This window comes from Ruditapes philippinarum, unplaced genomic scaffold (genome assembly GCF_026571515.1).
Source record: "Ruditapes philippinarum isolate M1 unplaced genomic scaffold, ASM2657151v2 ctg2465_1_1_1_1, whole genome shotgun sequence".
Classification (NCBI taxonomy): domain Eukaryota; kingdom Metazoa; phylum Mollusca; class Bivalvia; order Venerida; family Veneridae; genus Ruditapes; species Ruditapes philippinarum.
This window is the reverse complement of record NW_026852754.1, coordinates 13,424-32,401: the sequence shown is the minus strand read 5'-3', so window position 1 is coordinate 32,401 and position 18,978 is coordinate 13,424. Positions and strand designations below refer to the sequence as shown.

Below are 18,978 nucleotides of genomic sequence, written 5' to 3'. Positions count from 1 at the left end.
TAATTTTGGAGTTATTGCCCTTTGTTAATTTTTACTCTGAACTTTGTCCGGAATATAACTCAAAAATTATAAGAGATATCAAGATAAAACATTGTAGGTAGATAGATCTCATTGAGTAGAAGTGCAGTGCAAAAAAAACAACATAACTCTGTTAAATTCTGGAAACATGAGGGATAGTGAATAAGTGCAACATCCCTCACGCCCCCTAGCACCGGCTTGAGCGGTACTCAATTCTCAACACTTTATAGTGTTGGCATCAATGATCCCGAAGGACCAGAAAATATATCAACACTGAAATGAAGTACGGGGCAAGTTTTTACGGCTGCCACACGGCACTTGACACTTGCTGTTGTGAAGTACAAAATTCTGGAAACAAAGTGACCCTTCGGAAGCATCAATCACAACAAGCCTCATTTTTGAATTATTTCCCCCTTTTAGAAAAATATTGTACTGGACATAGCTTAAAAACTACAAGAGATATCAACATGAAACTTTGTAGGTAGATGTATCTCAATGGGTAACTGCACAGTTGATAGATAACAGTGATTAGAAGTGCAGTGGAAAGAACAGTAACTCTGCCCCGTGTTGGGCCTTCTTTAGGGATTCTGTGTTTATCTATTTTATGATCACATCCGTGTTATTTGTGCCGTGTGGCGGCTGTAAAAAGTCTCCCCGTACATTTAATCAATGATGTTATATTTTCGATCCTTGAAGATCGTTCAGCACGACATTATTGTTGTGCTTGTAGTATTTTTAGTTTCAACTTTTCGGCATTTTCTAGTTGGGTGGTTCCAATATTCCTACTTGAATAATGTTGAATCACCCTTAGGATATGTTGCCTGCTTTTTAAATTTGTCTTTTGACGTCTTATCTGTGATACGCAGGCTTCATAACCTCTGATCCCCTTTCAAAATTCCATTTTATTTAGTTCCGCCCATTGTTTTATCGTTTAGGGCACACGCTTTTTATTACTTGGGGACCATACGCCGCTTTTCATGGAATGGCACGGAAGTGTCACATTGAAGGTTCCATGATAACCGCCGTATGAACACATCTGCGGATGTTTCTAAATTCAAAATTTTACTATTTCATGTTTAAATGTTGAATTCTGCTTAAGCCGGTGCTAGGGGGCGTGGACGGTAACTTGCACTTTCCAGTACCGTCCATGAACAGGCTCAATCAAACCGAGCCTGCAACATGTTCGGTTCTGCCGTGTTGGGCCTTCTTTAGGGATTCTGTGTTTATCTATTTTATGATCACATCCGTGTTATTTGTGCCGTGTGGCGGCTGTAAAAAGTCTCCCCGTACATTTAATCAATGATGTTATATTTTCGATCCTTGAAGATCGTTCAGCACGACATTATTGTTGTGCTTGTAGTATTTAATTCTCTTGTAATTTTGTTGTGATTGATGCTTCCGAGGGATCACTTTGTTTCCAGAATTTTTATACTTCACAACAGCAGGTGTTAAGTGCTGTGTGGCAGCTGTAAAAAGTTGCCCCGTACTTCACTTCAGTGTTGTTATATTTTCTGGTCCTTCGGGATCATTGATGCCAACACTATTAAGTGTTGAGAATCGAGTACCACTCAAGCCGGTGCTAGGGGGCGTGAGGGATGTTGCACATTTCCATTATCCTTCATGTACAGACTCAATCAAACCGAGTCTGCAATTCTCTTGTAATTTTGTTGTGATTAATGCTTCCGAGGGATCACTTTGTTTCCAGAATTTTTAGTTTCAACTTTTCGGCATTTTCTAGTTGGGTGGTTCCAATATTCCTACTTGAATAAAGTTGAATCACCCTTAGGATATGTTGCCTGCTTTTTAAATTTGTCTTTTGACGTCTTATCTGTGATACGCAGGCTTCATAACCTCTGATCCCCTTTCAAAATTCCATTTTATTTAGTTCCGCCCATTGTTTTATCGTTTAGGGCACACGCTTTTTATTACTTGGGGCCGCTTTTCATGAAATGACACGGAAGTGTCACATTGAAGGTTCCATGATAACCGCCGTATGAACACATATTCTGCTTAAGCCGGTGCTAGGGGGCGTGGACGGTAACTTGCACTTTCCAGTACCGTCCATGATCAGGCTCAATCAAACCGAGCCTGCAACATTTTCAATTTTGCCGTGTTGGGCTTTCTTTAGGGATTCTATATTTATCTATTTTATGTTTCTCACTTAATTAGATTCGCTAGAGCTTGTGCACGTAATGGATTTCAACGAGCGGAATATTTTTATTACCAGCAAGCTTCTAAAACAGGGCTACCGCTATCACAAATTACGGAAATATTTTACTAAATTTTACAATCGTAACTTTGATTTAATTTCTAAATTCAATAGTGATTTAAAAACTCTTCTGCGAAAAAGGACTAGCCAGCCTGGTTTTTATGGCGATGTGATTTTCAAACTTCGTAAGATTATGGGTCATGGTAATTTTTCTACTGTTTTTACTAAAATCATTAAACGTTTTATTAAAAGAGGTTATGACCCTACTATTTTAAGACATACTGCATGTTTAGTGTTCAACCCTTTTACAGTTGGACACTACGCTTTCCTCTTTTGATTACATCTGACGGACCAAGTGGGTGGCTCTATGATGGATAGTTCGTAAAGCCCTTTGGGACTGAATTGTCTTAATGTTCATCTTCTGCCTTGCTTCGTCGGGCCCTTGTAGGTGATTTTCTTGTTGCTCTGTCTTCCTTTAGGACTTACTTTTATATGTTTCTACATGATCATTTTGGTGTTTAAGCCTGCAACATTTGCAATTTTGCCGTGTTGGGCTTTCTTTAGGGATTCTGTATTTGTCTATTTTACTTATTTAACCTTTTGTAACCATGACAACTGTTAGAATTACACTTTGCGTGGATTCATTTTATTTACACTGTCTCGTTTATAGGAACATGGTGGGGCTAAGAGCGAGGTTTGGTGCACCATTAGGCCGCTATTCCATTTATACGTGATCAGTGGTCCGCGTCAGTGATCCGTGTCCGGGCATGTCCGTGGGTATTATTCCATAGGTACGTTATTTTCTACATACTTTTAATTGAAAAATATGATAAACAAGATCAACAAGGAAAGGCGGCGTTCAATGAACGCAACGAAGTATAGCGAACAGAAGATGATTATTTGTAGAATATGATACAATATGATAAACAAGATCAACAAGGAAAGGTGGCGTTCAATGAACGCAACCCCCACATGACCCAGCAACAAGAACCAATGGCAAGGAGCCCAGGGGGACCCCAAACAAAAACAGGACAGGGCAAAGATAGAGCACGGACAGGTTAATCATTAAATGATAATTAATTTGTAACTGATTAGGAATTCAAAGAAAATAAAAATAGGCCCACAAAGGGGAAGGGGACAGGAGACCGGGGGAGGGGGTGGGGAGTAATCAAAGAAATAAAACCTAAAGGCAATGGGGAAGATACTTACCGTAGACGAGAAAACAACAAGGGACACAAGCAAAAGTGTCACCAAAACAGTATGAAACAACATAAGACATACATCTGAGGAACACAGTGGGGCGCCGCCTTGGAACGGTCAGCAGCATAATAATGACTGCTGGGGAGTTTAAACCGGTTAATGGTGCACCAAACCTCGCTCTTAGCCCCACCATGTTCCTATAAACGAGACAGTGTAAATAAAATGAATCCCCGCCAAGTGAAATTCTAACAGTTGTCATGGTTACAAAAGGTTAAATAAGTAAAACACTAAAATGATCATGTAGAAACATATAAAAGTAAACCCAATGACCATAACAAAAGTACTAAATGTCCTAAAAGTACTAAATTCATTCTAATACCAAAAGCAGTTGTAACATAAAAGAATTAGGTAACAAACATTGAATATCAGTTAGGTTTACAAATAACATCTCTTTAGCAACCGATGACCAGATATTGTTTTTTTTAATCTGTCATTGCTACATCATAAACTTAGTTTTTATTTCTTTGATTAACCCCCCCCCCCTTCCCCCGGTCTTCTGTCCCCTTCCCCTTTGTGGGCCTATTATTAATTTCTTTGAATTCCTAATCAGTTACAAATTATTTATCATTTAATGATTAACGTGTCGTTGCCCTGTCCTTTTTATGTTTGGGGTCCGCCTGGGCTCCTTGCCGTTGGTTCTTGTTGCTGGGTCATATGGGGGTTGCGTTCATTGAACGCCGCCTTTCCTTGTTGATCTTGTTTTTCATATTCTTTAGTATTTTCTTTCAAAATCGATAAATTATTTAATTTCGTTCGAGGCATTTTCCCCCGGTCTCCTGTCCCCATCCCCTTTGTGGGCATATTATTCCTTTCTTTTAATTCCTAATCAGTTACAAATTATTTATCATTTAATGATTAACCCGTCCGTGGTCTGTCTTTGCCCTGTCCTGTTTTTGTTTGGGGTCCGCCTGGGCTCCTTGCCACTGGTTCTTGTTGCTGGGTCATATGGGGGTTGCGTTCATTGAACGCCGCCTTTCCTTGTTGATCTTGTTTATCATATTGTAGGGATGAGACATGTCAGTGACTGTCCGCGTCCGTAAAAAATCGCTCAGCCTGCGAAACGTCGCGGATGCGGATGGTAAACGGACAAAAGGAATTGATTCAACGTATTCTTTGATTAGCGAATCGGTAACGGATGCGGATGACGGACGCGGACCACTGATCACGTATAAATGAAATAGCGGCCTTAACCGGTTTAAACTCCCCGGCAGTCAATATGCTGCTGACCGTTCCAAGGCGGCGCCCCACTGTGTGCAACATTTTCATTTTTGCCGTGTTGGGCTTTCTTTAGGGATTCTGTATTTATCTATTTTGTAATATGTGTAGATGCCAGTCTGGAGATTATACACGTCTTTTTCTTTTCTTCCTATGTTGAAAATTCTGGTTGCTATGGCATCACATAGACTGAAAATATGGCAAATTTTACACAGAAACTGAATCCAGTGATAATTCTAAAAGTACTGGAAATATTTTTATGAAACTTGACAATTATGGATAGATGGCAGTCTTGAGATTATGTATGTCTTATTTCTTCTTCCTATTTTGAAAAAAATATTGGTTGCCTTGGTAACAAATAGGCTTAAAACATGGCAAATATAACAATATTTGTGATTAGTCAAAAAGAGCTGAAACCGCCTTTCCTTGTTGATCTTGCTGATCATATTTTTTGGAATCCAATATAATTTAACAGAAGTTTCTTTATCATGATATTGTGAGATTATCTGCGGATGTTTCTAAATTCAAAATTTTACTATTTCACGTCTAAATGTTGAATTCTGCTTAAGCCGGTGCTAGGGGGCGTGGACGGTAACTTGCACTTTCCAGTACCGTCCATGAACAGGCTCAATCAAACCGAGCCTGCAACATTTTCAATTTTGCCGTGTTGGGCTTTCTTTAGGGATTCTGTATTTATCTATTTTATGATCACATCCGTGTTATTTGTGCCGTGTGGCGGCTGTAAAAAGTCTCCCCGTACATTTAATCAATGATGTTATATTTTCGATCCTTGAAGATCGTTCAGCACGACATTATTGTTGTGCTTGTGGTATTTTCAGTTTCAACTTTTCGGCATTTTCTAGTTGGGTGGTTCCAATATTCCTACTTGAATAATGTTGAATCACCCTTAGGATATGTTGCCTGCTTTTTAAATTTGTCTTTTGACGTCTTATCTGTGATACGCAGGCTTCATAACCTCTGATCCCCTTTCAAAATTCCATTTTATTTAGTTCCGCCCATTGTTTTCTCGTTTAGGGCACACGCTTTTTATTACTTGGGGACCATACGCCGCTTTCCATGGAATGGCACGAAAGTGTCACATTGAAGGTTCCATGTTAACCGCCGTATGAACACATCTGCGGATGTTTCTAAATTCAAAATTTTACTATTTCACGTTTAAATGTTGAATTCTGCTTAAGCCGGTGCTAGGGGGCGTGGACGGTAACTTGCACTTTCCAGTACCGTCCATGAACAGGCTCAATCTAACCGAGCCTGCAACATTTTCAATTTTGCCGTGTTGGGCTTTCTTTAGGGATTCTGTATTTATCTATTTTTCTTTAGGGATTCTGTATTTATCTATTTTTATGCTCCCGAAAAAATTTCGGGGGAGCATATAGTCGCCGCCTTGTCCGTCCGTCCGTCCGTCCCCTTTTCTTGTCCGGGACATAACTTTGAAACAACAAGAGGTATCAACATGAAACTTTGTAGGTAGATAGATCTCATTGAGTAGGTGTGCAGTGCACAAGAACCGTAACTCTGCCTTGCCTAATTTTTGAATAATTCCCCTTTGTTTATTTTTACACTTTGAACTTTGTCCGGGACATAACTCTAAAAGTATAAGAGGTATCAACATGAAACTTTGTAGGTAGATAGATCTCATTAAGTAGGTGTGCAGTGCACAAGAACCATAACTCTGCTTTGCCTATTTTTTGAATTATCCCCCTTTGTTTATTTTACACTTTGAACTTTGTCCGGGACATAACTCTAAAAGTATAAGAGGTATCAACATGAAACTTTGTAGGTAGATAGATCTCATTGAGTAGGTGTGCAGTGCACAAGAACCGTAACTCTGCCTTGCCTAATTTTTGAATTACCCCCCTTTGTTTATTTTACACTTTGAAATTTGTCCGGGACATAACTCTAAAAGTATAAGAGGTATCAACATGAAACTTTGTAGGTAGATAGATCTCATTGAGTAGGTGTGCAGTGCACAAGAACCGTAACTCTGCCTTGCCTTATTTTTGAATTATCCCCCTTTGTTTATTTTACACTTTGAACTTTGTCCGGGACATAACTCTAAAAGTATAAGAGGTATCAACATGAAACTTTGTTGGTAAATAGATCTCATTGAGTAGGTGTGCAGTGCACAAGAACCGTAACTCTGCCTTGCCTGATTTTTGAATTATCTCCCTTTGTTTATTTTACACTTTGAAATTTGTCCGGCATATAACTCTTAAAGTATAAGAGGTATCAACATGAAACTTTGTAGGTAGATAGATCTCATTGAGTAGGTGTGCAGTGCATAAGAACCGTAACTCTGCCTTGCCTACTTTTGGAGTTATTGCTCTTTGTTCATTTTGACACTTTGACTTTGTCTGGGACATTACTCTAAAATTATAAGAGATATCAACATGAAACTTTGTAGATAGATAGGTCTCATTGGGTGGATTTTAGTGCAGTGCTTAAGAATCATTACTCTGCCTTGCCTTATTTTGAAGTAATTGCCCTTTGTTTATTTTAACTTTTTGACTTTTATCCTGGACAATACTTTAAAACTATTAGAAATATCAACATGAAACTTTGTAGGTAGTTAGATATAATTGGATAGAATTGCAATGCTTAAAGAACCTAAACAAAGTCTGGTCTAGTTTTGGAGTTATTGCCCTTTGTTCATTTTTACACTTTGACTTTTACCCGGGACATAACTCTGATATCATCAGGAAACTTTATAGATAGATAGATCTCATTGAATAGAAGTGCAGTGCAAAAAAACATAACTCCGCTTTGCCTAATTTTGGAGTTTTTGCCCTTTGTTAATTTTTTTTATACTTTCCTGTGTCCAGAACCTTCTCGGGGAGCATCACCCGGTTCAACCGGTTCTTGTCTTAACTCTGATATCATCAGGAAACTTGTCTTAACTCTGATATCATCAGGAAACTTTATAGATAGATAGATCTCATTGAATAGAAGTGCAGTGCAAAAAAACATATCTCCGCTTTGCCTAATTTTGGAGTTTTTGCCCTTTGTTAATTTTTTTTATACTTTCCTGTGTCCATGTCTACCGTCCATGAACAGGCTCAATCAAACCGAGCCTGCAACATTTTCAATTTTGCCGTGTTGGGCTTTCTTTAGGGATTCTGTATTTATCTATTGTATTCAAAGATCTGTTTGGCTCTTTTTTTATTTTTATTTACAACGTTTTACATAATAGTGAAAGCCTATTAAAGCATTCGGCACGATATGGCCATTTATGTGTTGACGTGCCGTAAAATCCAAACAAACCGGAAAATTTAATGACCATACAAATTATTCCTGCCTATAGCTATGACCATACAAATTATTACTGCCTAGCACCGGCTTGAGCGGTACTCAATTCTCAACACTTAATAGTGCTGGTATCAATGATCCCGAAAAACCAGAAAAATACGCTACAAATCTGTTCGATTAAAATATACTTTAAAAATAAAGAAAGAGTATTAAAACAATGGCAACAGTAAGGAACGAGCCACAGTCCACTCAATTATCAGACATTCTCTTTACCGACTGTGCTATTGTGAATTAACAAAAACCTTCACATTAAGCTAGCGTGACTTTAAATCCATGACTTATCTACTCCACATTAATTCTTGTAAACTACACGGACCAAACCGAAGTGGGATCGAATATTTAAATGAGTCCTATAATGTATTCATATTGGACAGGTTAATAAAATCAGACTACACCTGCCAGTTATCGAGATACTGTGTGACAAGCTGTATGAGACTATTTTTTGGCATTTGACATTTACGTATGACCTTGACCTAGCCACACGATTCTTGCAAGCGACACGCCATCTCATGATGTGGACCATTCCAGGTACTTGAAATTCCTCGAGCTAGTAATAATTTTGGTGCAGACAAGCTGTTAGAGAATCTTTTGAAATTGACCTTAAAGTACGACCTTTAAGGCGCCCCACTGTGTTCCTCAGATGTATGTCTTTGTTGTTTCATACTGTTTTGGTGACACCTTTGCTTGTGTCCCTTGTTGTTTCTCTCGTCTACGGTAAGTATCTTTCCAATCGCCTCTAGTTTTTGTTTCTTTCATTAACACCCCCCCCTCTTCCCCGGTCTCCTGACCCCTTCCCCTTTGTGGGCCTATTATTACTTTCTTTGAATTCCTAATCAGTTACAAATTATGTATGATTTAATGATTAACGTGTCTTTGCCCTGTCCTTTTAATGTTTGGGGTCCGCCTGGGCTCCTTGCCATGGGTTCTTGTTGCTTAGTCATATAGGGGTTGCGTTCATTGAACGCCGCCTTTCTTTGTTGATCTTGTTTATCATATTTTTTACTTAGCAACACGGTTCTTTCGAATGACACGCCTTCTCATTATTATTCAAAGATCTTATTAGCTTTTTTTATTTACAACGTTTTACATTATAGTTAAAGCCTATTTTAGCATTCGGCACGATAGGGCCATTTATGTGTTGACGTGCCGTAAAATGCAAACAAACACAAATATTGTGAACATATTAAGTTACAATTGTTTTTAATTTCTGCCTTCTAATGACAAAATAGATAGTAATAAACAAAATTGATACTGTTGCAGGCTCGGTTTGATTCAGCCAGTTCATGGACGGTACTGGAAAGTGCAATGTAGCGTCCACGCCCCTAGCACCGGCTTAGCTAGAATTCAACATTTAATTATAGTAAAGTTATATCCCGGACAAGCATAACAGGACGGACGGACGCACACACCAAACCGATGTTTAGCTCTGTGCAAGCAGGTTGAGGTATAAGTATTCCATCCATCTTTTTTTTAACGTGCGTTATCGCCAGAGGCGACTTAATGTGGTCAATTTACTGAAGTCTGAACCCCCTTGTGTGGAGGTACGATTTTAACACCCGAGAGTAGACAAATCATCTTTTTATTCGTACCATATGACCTTTATTGTGTTTGTGCGCCGTAAAACCAAACTCTGTTAATCTGTCATCGACAAACTATATCTTTATTTCACGGCGTCTCAACGCCGTGATATTGTGATGGGTAGTTTTCGGTAGCATGGGCAAAAGTCACGTGACAAAATGCCTTTCGATTACTACAGCCGACATTTTATTGTTTTTACGCAATCATTGTACAGCCCATTTCCGTGAAAAGTTACATAGAAACAGTTTTTTTTTCAAAACCATATAGAATCTAAACAGTATTTTTATCAACACACGAAATATCAGCGTTTTATATTAATACATTTCCGGACATCCTTTCGACATGCTTGAGAAATTCGCCTTGAATGGATTATGTATGGTGGCTGATTAACGCCATCCAAATATTTTCGCGTCTTCGCCTCAAAATGCGAAAATGCGAAAACACGAAGGGTCGACATATTTTGACTAATGTGTTCTCATGTCGGATCTATGTCTCTCTCGGAGTGAATCTTTTCACGTGTAAAATGTCTTTGAACATTACATTCCTAAGTTTCTATATTTGCAATTAAGAACTTAAATTGTCTTTTTTTTCAGCTCACCAGAGCCGAAGGCTCAGGGTGAGCTATTAGTAACAAAGGGGGATACTCCGGCGTCCGTCGTCCGTCGTCATGCGTCAACAATCATCTTCTTCTCTGAAACTGCTGGGCAGATTTAACTAAAATTTGGTCTGTAGCATCCTTGTTTTCTACTTGGGTCAGTCTCAATTTGTAAATGAATAGTACACTGGCAGTGATAAAAAATTCTGAAGATTTGGCGCCGGAAAGTTCGTAATGACCGTAAATGCATAATATTAAAAACAATACTTGCCTTGTTCATAATTTATATATTATCTATAAATTATCCAAAGGAGTATCATCTTATTCGCTTATATATTTTCCACAAAGAAGAATTAAGAGGGTTTCATTTACTCTCTATTTTGCATTTTATCTGATTACTTCATTTTTTAAACCGTATTTACAAATAAATAGTTAATATCGGCTGTTTACGTTTCTGTTTTTCTGATACACTTGTGTGTAAAACATTTGCCTGACTTAAGGTATCAAAAGGTATCTTATGTCTGTCGCCAACAGTAAATCTGGAAAGTCACCATATGACCTATACTGTGTTTGTCCGCCGTAAAACCCAACCAAATTAAATATTTTAATAACAGTATAAAGCAAGTAGTAATGCAGTTATAACAATATGTAGGTATCAGTAATTTCTAACATTGTGTAGTTATCATTAATATTAACTATACGATGAACATAAACTGAGAATCTGATACATATATCTAATAAAGTTTTTAGTTTTCATGTGATTAAAATTGAGCATAAAATAATGGGAAACTGTCATTGTACAATGCATTAGCCCGGGTGTATTGCACGAGTTATGTCTTGTACTGTGTTGGTAGGCCGTTAATTATGATAAACAAGATCGACAAGGAAAGGCGGCGTTAAACCAAATTAAACAGGAGTTATCGCTTTGTTTCCAAATTTTTATATTGACCAAACAAAGCATAACATTTCTTTATGTGTGTGAAGGATGGTATCAGAAAGGTTGCTACAGAGGTGATAAAACTTACTGATTAAGCATACACTGTTACTGGATGGTCATAGTTATTTCGTTTACAGTAGTATTATTGCATTATTCTTACATTTCAATTCCTTTAAACTACATTTACTTTTTAATCTAAGGCACACTATGCTTCCAATTTTCTGGGTTATCTTTTCGTTTCCTTACTAAACGCTTTTTACAGGACTATTATAAGTTGCAGATTTTCGCGGTGTGGTAGAGATATACGTAAGTGGTACATGCCTTGCATACAGTGTTTCGTCATTCTGTTCTTCCCCTGAATTCTCAGAAGTGTCCCAGGTGTTCTCTGCGTGTCAGCAATGTCCTTGATGATACATGCATCATAATGTTCAATAATTGTTAGAATAGATGTATATGCCAGGTTTATGATTTCATTTGTTTCACTTGCTAAAAGAGTTGGTTGTACCTTTGTTTGTAAATATCATCACACATTTCCTCTCAAGATTGGCCAAAGCACGTGATAGAAAATCAGCAACTCTTTCGCGTTTTAAATTTTCAACCTCATTTAGATACTCATTCCAAAAGGCTTCACCATCATAAGGTCTGTGTTTGTTTCATAAAAACATGCATACTAGTTTTGCTCCAGATGTAAGCATATTGACTGCCTAAGCTCCTGGGCGGAGTTACTTGACCCAGATGATTTAATTGAGCTTCAAATGAGCAGTTACCATATCCTTGTACTTTGACTCTCGTAAAAGCTTTTTGGTGAGTAGCGCGTCTATTATAGTTTCCTCTGTTCTAAACCTAGCATTGCGTGTGAGTGTTTCTTTTATACTTTCATTTATTGTTGAAATTGTTGCTGCACTATTTGCTTTGTCCGTTTCAAAGTCAACAGATGTTGATGAGCTCTTTTTATATACCATCTCTTCTTGTTGCTTAGGAAATTTAGTACGCTGTTTGTTTTTTAAGTGCTTTTCCACCACACGTTCGAATTTCTTCTTTTGTTTCCGGTCTTTCTTTGTGGTTTCTTGTGCATCGGACGAATATTCGGAATCAGTTAAATTATGAGCTTTTGAGGAAGGTATGTATGTTTTATCTAAACCACTATTGCTATCAGAGGCATCCATGTCAAACAATTTTCTCTTTTGAATTAAGTGGCTAAGAGGAAAATTGTCACTGTCAGTTCCTCTATAATTTTTGTCGCATTTATTGCTACTATCAATATATCTCAGCTTTTAAGTGTCGTTTTTGGCTTTGGGTTGTTTTATCTGTTCTTTTTCAATTTCATTGGTTGTTTTAAATGTAATATAAACATTGTAACCATAATAAAACGTTTAATTTCAGCATTGGTAAAGTTTTTAAAATCTTCCGTGGCCCGCGGCCTTCCCCGTTTTTTGGGTCTTGAAAATAAAGTTTCGTTAAATTCCAGCCAGTAGTTGCAGAGAAGTAGTGCGGAAACGATTTTTACTCTATATGCATACTACATTACTAATCAAGGGCCATAACACTGAGTTATGAGATGACATTTTTATTAATTCAATGTGCATTTAACATTATTATAGTTTCAATATCCAAAAAACTGAAAACTCATCTTTGCTCTCTGACAGCATCTACAATTCAAACTGAATCAAAAATTCAATAATCAATAAATATCTTATTATAGTCTAACAATGTTTTTCTAATCAGTATGTCATAATATAGCTGAAATAAATACGGATGTATACAAATTATTATGACAAATTAGCATTGTTGTCTAATTCTAACATATTCACAATTGACTTTTCCAAATAAACAAGCAGTTTAGATAAAAGTATTATGAAAGGGTGTTCTGATAATTTAAAAACACGCTATATCATTGAAATAAACATACAAATTTAAGCTGCGTGAAAGTGCTAACAGTACTTTTTCGATTCAATATTTTGCAGTGACATGATATCTTTTATAACATTTATGAAGTCGTAATTATCCGTTATAAATAGTTGTGTTTGTCTTCTCGCACTCATAATTACTTTCTAAACCTTCACAGACAAAATGTTTTTTATATCTTCATTCGGAGTGGCCCGCGGCCTACCACGTTTTTTTTTGCTTGGCGCATCATTTTTTTCTTCATCATCAGTGGATCACCATATTTCTTGTAGCTTTTAATAAATCTTTTGATTTCCTTATTCGTGAAGTTTTTTATATCTTCATTCGGAGTGGCCCGCGGCCTACCACGTTTTTTTTTCCAACTGTACACATAAATATGTCTATTATGGTAGCACTTATATCTCAGTTTGTTGTACATATTAAATATTTTGCATCTAAATAATGAATATCATTTAACTGTGAAACTGCATAATATACAAAATGTCCAAAACATTTTGAATTTCAATAAACAAAATTCTATTTTCTTTATTACGTAAAATGGTTTTAATCAAACAAAAAATTTCATAGTAAACAACACAAAATATTTTCTTGTTTATGCAATGTTATTGTGTATCTAGACAAAACCTTCTTTAAAATCTTCAATAAAAAGTACTCTTTACAGTCTTAGTGGTACTTCAAATTAGTTTCATGATTATGCAATAATGTTATCACCATTACAGTTTAAGAGGCAATTCAAATTAGTTTCATGATTATGCAATAATGTTATCACTTCAACGCTTTTATCAAGTCACCTGACACATTAAGTATCTGACTGGAACAAGGCGACTATATGCACATCTCCTCTTAGTATCTCATAAAGTTTCATTGAATTCCAGCAAGTAGTAGCAGAGAAGTAGCGAAGAAACAAATATTTTTCTATATGCATACTACATTACTAATCAAGGGCCATAACGCTGAGTTATGAGATGACATTTTTATTAATTCAATGTGCATTTAACATTATTATAGTTTCAATATCCAAAAAACTGAAAACTCATCTTTGCTCTCTGACAGCATCTACAATTCAAACTGAATCAAAAATTCAATAATCAATAAATATCTTATTATAGTCTAACAATGTTTTTCTAATCAGTATGTCATAATATAGCTGAAATAAATACGGATGTATACAAATTATTATGACAAATTAGCATTGTTGTCTAATTCTAACATATTCACAATTGACTTTTCCAAATAAACAAGCAGTTTAGATAAAAGTATTATGAAAGGGTGTTCTGATAATTTAAAAACACGCTATATCATTGAAATAAACATACAAATTTAAGCTGTGTGAAAGTGCTAACAGTACTTTTTCGATTCAATATTTTGCAGTGACATGATATCTTTTATAACATTTATGAAATCGTAATTATCCGTTATAAATAGTTGTGTTTGTCTTCTCGCACTCATAATTACTTTCTTAACCTTCACAAACAAAATGTTTTTCCAAAAACAAATTTTAAACTCTTGTGATCTCTTTCGGTTTATAATTACCCCAACAATAATGACTGATACATGTATTAGCACAGTTATGTTCACTTTCAAATTGACCTGTTATAAATAATGGCACAACCAAAAGTTTACTGTCTAAGCCCTTTTAGTAAAAATAATTATACATAATATATAAATTGTTATTTTAATTTAGACTATGAGTATGTAAGGTTTTTATTTCTTATTTATTAATTAAGAATTAATTATCTGTTAATTTTAAAATCTAAATATCTGTCACGGTTTAGAACTGTTCCCTATTTAGGCCAGAAAATGTGTAAGCGACCAGATAGTTCAATCGCTTACAGCCGCGGTACATATTCTGTGGGTCACAGGTTTGAGTTCTGGTCAAGCTGAAAGATTTCTCATCCAGTGACTGCATATAACCATGAGTTTAATTCACTATGCTCTGTAAACATCAGAAATTCAAGGACATAAACCAATAGAGTGGGGAAATATGTTGTGGTTTAGAACTATTTCATTATTAAAGAGAAAATGTGTAGCCGGCCGGATAGCTCAGTTGGTCTTCTGAAAGTCATGGGTTCGAGTCATGGTCAGGCAGTTTAAGTCAGGGTTTAGAAGTGGTTTTTCTCATTTAATAGATTGTATTTTATTTGAAATGGACAAAGGCAGTATTGCATGATACTTTTAGATCTACAAAAAGCATTTGATACAGTTGATCACACTATACTGCACATGAAGAAGTTATTTTACTTCTTCTTCATGGAAGTATCTGCCATATGTAATGACATTCTTACATGCTTCAAGTCTTATCTCTGATAGCAGCTGGTTGATGTGGCTGGTACTCCTTCTACTCCTGCTCTGAGTACCTATGGTGTCCCCCTGATGTTCATTTTAGGTCCTCTTTTATGTCTAGTATATGTCAATGACATGTCTGCAACCTTAGCAATAAGCTTTTATTATATGCACAGGCACGGAGTTATGCTCCGGACAAGCTTTACCGGACGCCGACAACGACGCCGACACAGACGCCGCCGCCGCCGACACCGCCGACAAAAGTAACCCCTATATGTCACCTTTTCAAGGCGACACAATAATTGATTATTTAAAAGAGATTAACTTGTATTCTAGGATCTAATTGGCTCATTTCTATTGTCATTTACAATGTTTTACATAATATGTTAAGCCTATTATAGCATTCGGCACGATATGGCCAGTTATGTGTTGACGTGCCGTTAAAATCCAAACAAACAAACCATTTTAACAGTCAATATCTTGAAAAATATAGTCAGTTTAGATCAACTTGAATATGAAAATATGAGCATAATGTGACTTTAAACAGTGATTTTTTGTCTTTAAAAAAGGCAAAACATAAATTGTTTCTCCCTATAAACTGTTACAAATCAACAACAATAATGTAATCTCATAATTTCCCAAAACCCCACTCCCTCCCCCAACAACCTAGAAATTAAACATGACATTTCATGACAAAAATTTGAATTATCATTTAAAAAAAGTCTCTTAAAAATGTTTGTTTGTTTGTTTCATTTTACGCCTTTTTCAACAGTATTTCAGTCATAAAGGCGGGTAGTTACCTAACCATCGTTCCTGGAGAGTTACGCCAGTACTAGACTACCTTCCTCCGCGCTAAACTACCAAAGCATCTCCCAGGGATCGAACCCACGCCAGAGAGGTAACTGGATTAGAAGTCATCGACTCTAACCCCTCGACCACGGAGGCGGTCTCTTAAAAATGATTTAATGTATTAATGCTTCCGAGGGATCACTTTGTTTCCAGAATTTTGTACTTCACAACAGCCAGTGTCAAGTGCCGTGTGGCAGCCGTTAAAAGTTGCCCCGTACTTCACTTCAGTGTTGTTATATTTTCTGGTCCTTTGGGATCATTGATGCCAACACTATAATGTGTTGAGAATTGAGTACCGCTCAAGCCGGTGCTAGGGGGCGTAGGTGATGTTGCACTTATTCATTATCACTTGTGTACAGACCTCTTCATAATTAGCCAATATCCAATTCCTGCATTCTTCATTAATAAACTAACTTTTATCATTATTATTTTAACACATCCGTTTAATTTTGCGGCTCCATAAAAATGGTATTTATATTAACAGATTGGCGATCCACATCATCAGTATAAATGCTGTTAAAATCGGATGTATTTTCAGAAAGTAGATTAAAATATCCACCTTTGACCAAATCGGTTGTTTTTGTTGGCACATCTGTTGCCCCAGATAAAAATAAAAACCCTGATTTCATAAGCTAGCTCGACAGCTTTCTAATATGAAAGAATCCAATGGATGAAGGCCCAGAGGTTTTTATCTGCTGATCAGTGGCAATAACCACTTGGCAATGAAATATGATAAACAAGATCGACAAGGAAAGGCGGCCTTCAATGAACGCAGCCCCCCACCCGACCCAGCAACAAGCGCCAGCGGCAAGGAGCCCAGGAGGACCCCACCTTTTTTGTTGCCTAATTGCCAGTGAAGTGCCACGCCTTTTTTTTTTTGTTATAAGTACATGTAAAATGTAGCAAATAATTTCATGCCGGAAAATTTAATGACCATACAAATTATTCCTGCCTATAGCTGTAACTGTAACGACATCATACCTGTAATGTTGATATACAACTTCTTTCAATAAACATCCACCCCCCTCTTCATAATTAACCAATATCCAATTCCTGCATTCTTCTTTAGGTGTTCTGGAAATGTCATTTCTTCATTCATAAACTAACTTTTATCATTATTATTTTATCACACATCCGTTTTAATTTTGCGGCTCACATTATCAGTAGAAATGCTGTTAAAATCGGATGTATTTTCAGAAAGTAGATTAAAATATCCACCTTTGGCCAAATCGGTTGTTTTTGTTGGCACATCTGTTGCCCCAGATAAAAATAAAAACCCTGATTTCATAAGCTAGCTCGACAGCTTCCTAATATGAAAGAATCCAATGGATGAAGGCCCAGAGGTTTTTATCTGCTGATCAGTGGCCATAACCACTTGGCAATGAAGCCACCTTTTTGTTGCCTAATAGCCAGTGAAGTGCTACGCCCTTTTTTGTTATAAGTACATGTACAATGTAGCAAAAAATTTAAAAAAACTGACTTTTTGTTACCTGCTTGTGATTTTAGAACGGCTATAAATAAACTCGTTTCATCTGAATGGAAAGCAAATTGGGAAAATGCTGTCTTTAATAAACTTCATAATATAAACCCATCTTTTGATGTGTCACCATCTCTGTCTTTGTCAAACCGCCATGATCAAACAGTTCTTCTTCGATGCCGAATTGGACACACTAAATTTACCCATTCTTATCTCCTCACGAATGACAATGCCCCTTTCTGTGTAGGTTGTAATGCAAATTTGTCAAGCATTTTCTTCTGGAATGTCATGATTTTTCAAAGACCCGTAACAGATTTTATAATGTAAACTCACTCAAAGAACTCTTGAATACAATTCCATCAAAAAACATCATCGGTTATTTGAAAGAGATAAACTTGTATTCAAGGATCTGATTGGCTCTTTTTTATTATCATGGCTCAAATATCAAACTGAGAGAGAGAAGATAAATACCATAATTGTATATACTCTTGACTCCTCTACATTCCAACTACAATCCCAATGTTCCTTCTTAATATGGAAGTTTATACGGAACCTACATAATACATGCATACTTTACTATAATAACTCTGAATACTTTACAATAAAGTCATTGACATCTCAATAAAAATATATGAAAAAGGAGGGTTAAATAACAACGGAAATGTCTGTTAATTTTCGATACATGTTTTCATACTTTTATTTGAGAATATAAAGTAGAAACAAAAAAATACATCCAATACTAATTTACATTCAATAAATAATATAATTATGGTTTATATAAAACTGTTGACATTTATCTGTAAACTATTTCAACTTATTTTATACAACATAAATATGTTTATCAACCAACCGTACACGTATTAATATTTAAGTAAATTGAAAACATAACAAATTGTTAGGCATGCTGATCTTTATTTTTTTATTCTTATGTAGTTGTAGTTGTTTTTTTCTATACTATAAATGTAGTGTCAAGTATATGTTTCATTAATTATACACTTATGAAAAAATTTCAGATGTAATCATCAATGAAATGCGTATTTTCATTTTCCACATATTTCTCTGTATAAGATTACTTTTACTGCTGTGAATCATATTTTCCGTACTTTCATTCATGTCGTAACTTCTTTCATTCATATACATATTAAAATAAACAATATTGCTAGCGTTCTTACACCAGGCATAGATTGTTCTCTATATGTAGATGATTTTCTTATCTGCTATCGATCGAAAAGTGTGAGAACAATTGAAAGGCAACTTCAACAAAATTTAGATAAAATCCAAAAGTGGGCAATAGAAAATGGTTTTAAATTTTCAAAGTCAAAAAC

The 18,978-nt window shown here is 36.1% G+C and overlaps 1 long non-coding RNA gene across 1 annotated transcript; it reads right to left on the bottom strand.

Moving 5' to 3' along the window:
* Positions 1-6,433: 6,433 nt before the first annotated feature.
* On the bottom strand, positions 6,434-13,298 carry LOC132723674 (uncharacterized). The gene is made up of 2 exons (XR_009624779.1): positions 7,073-13,298; positions 6,434-6,759 (listed from the first exon to the last, which is right to left on the bottom strand). It is a non-coding gene; the product is annotated as an uncharacterized LOC132723674 (long non-coding RNA).
* Positions 13,299-18,978: the final 5,680 nt, after the last annotated feature.